Source organism: Pinus tabuliformis, chromosome J, assembly GCF_031772625.1.
Source record: "Pinus tabuliformis cultivar Carrire ecotype Pingquan chromosome J, CPIR1, whole genome shotgun sequence".
Classification (NCBI taxonomy): domain Eukaryota; kingdom Viridiplantae; phylum Streptophyta; class Pinopsida; order Pinales; family Pinaceae; genus Pinus; species Pinus tabuliformis.
In genome coordinates, this window is record NC_142295.1 from 379567993 (window position 1) to 379570064 (window position 2072).

The 2072-nt window shown below is 40.6% G+C and overlaps 1 pseudogene; it reads right to left on the reverse strand.

Annotated features, from left to right (window-relative positions):
- Window positions 1-998: 998 nt before the first annotated feature.
- Window positions 999-1714, reverse strand: LOC149227328 (uncharacterized; annotated as a pseudogene).
- Window positions 1715-2072: the final 358 nt, after the last annotated feature.

Here is a 2072-nt window from a genome sequence, read left to right on the forward strand (position 1 = left end):
TATCACAGAAACCATTCTCTCGAGGAAAAGCCAACAGAGTTGGAGAAGTTGCATAGAGCACAAGCCTATGAGCGAAAGCCTGAGATATTGTCTGTAGAATCACATCCTGCCGCTTGCTTTCGCCTTCCATCACTGCAGTAGTTTCGAAGTTCAAATCCGTCGGGACTCGGGAGTATCATAGAGCTAGATGGCTCTTTCAAAAGTTTGTAGCGCGAACGGTAGAATGAGAGAATGAATATGCCTAAAGCATGAGGTTTTTCTCGTCATTTTTTGGTTTTATGAAGTTTCATTCTTTTCTGGAGATGTATTTTCAGTGGTAGGCGCACCTCCCGTGTCTTATTTGGAATAACACCCTGCAGCATCCGGGGTGCACACTGATATATATCATAAATAATCGCATAGTAGGCAGTTTGCAAGGGGACTATTTACATTATCTAAACCGCGGAAAGCTGTAACAATCAAATGAAAGACATCGCTCAACACATCATCATTATAAGTAGCCTCTGGCGTTGTGATTCTGGTGATTTCACTAATGCAGGTGGCCATCAGAAGTGCCACATCTCTATCCCGGTGTCACTAATAGTGGCGGCCTTGTGGCAATCAAATCCTTATAAAGACCACTTGACACATGGCATTTAATCGTTGCATTCCGTAAGAGAAAATTCTAATGCTGATATTGTCAAACAGTTTACGTGCATTCTCCATGCTCGAACAAAGATGCCGAAATCTCTTCCCAGATTACCTTTTCCTTCTCTGTTTTAAACCTATTTTCCATATTCCCACGCATTTCAATCAACTTCAGAGTCTCATGTTGTTTCTATTTGCCACGCTTCTTAGTTGGAGATATAACTGACAAGTCTACATTCAATGTTTCAGTGGGAACCTGAGAAACTTCAACAACAGATTTCGCACTTGAAACTTTTGATGTGTCAGACAATGTTATAGAAGGCACTGACGGAGATAAATGATCGATTATTTGTTGACTATTAGAATTTTGTTTAGAAGTTGTTGATGTTGAAACTTAAAGGACCTTCACTCCTGCTGCTACTTCCAACCCGACTTGTCCAATTCCATAGCTTGACAGATGCATCATTGCTGCCAGAAATAATAAACTTGCCTGCCTCACCAAACCTTGAGAACGCCATACAGGAAGCAGTGGTACTGTGACCTCCTAGACCTCTTGCTGCAGCAACAACCTGGTTTTTTTTTTATCCATATTTTCCTCTGGAACCGCCAAAGCATGAACAAAAGGAGGATTACAAATTTGATTTGTACTCGAGGCATTTTCTGCATTTTCTGTGGTGGGAACTGCAGCGTCTATAACCATTTGTTGCCTTCCTCTTGAAAAGTCCCATGCTACAATTTTTGAATCTAATCCCCCAGATATAACTTCCCATGGCCGCCAAGGATGAAACTGCACAGAGCTGCAAATATTTGTGTGTACGGATCTGAGTGTTTTGTAAAGGCAATGTTGACGAATGTCAATAATCTTTACTTCTCCACTGTCATCTGCAGCCGCAAGAAAAGATGACTTAAAGTTCATAGTAATCTGATTTATGTCCTCTGTATTGAATGTGTACTTTTGCACTTGTCCACTGGAAGGTGCCATGCGCACATCCAAGCAAGTAACTGTGTTTGCATATGCTGCATACAAAATATCATCATTTCCTGGACTGAAACAAACAGAAGCAACTGGTTCATGTATGCGCATCATTATAAACCAAAACACAGAAAATAAGTACATTGAGGTTAATATTCTTTGTCCATGATGGTTCCATAGGTACAAAATTATGCCTCTGCATGCTGGGATGAGTTTAAGTGTCTTTGTATGATATGAAGAACCAACAGATCCATTAGCATCATTGTAATAGCTGTCCACATATCTATTGAACAAAGATTGCTGCCCAAATGGCTGTATGATAGGCATTGGTCATGCATCCATCAATGAACCAATTATTGCACCCTTTCTAAGAAACTCACACTGACCAAACTTAATGACAAGCATTGATGATGACTTCTTGAGAACATGCCACCTGTAAAATGTATCCGCCCCAGAACTATTTTGCATGACA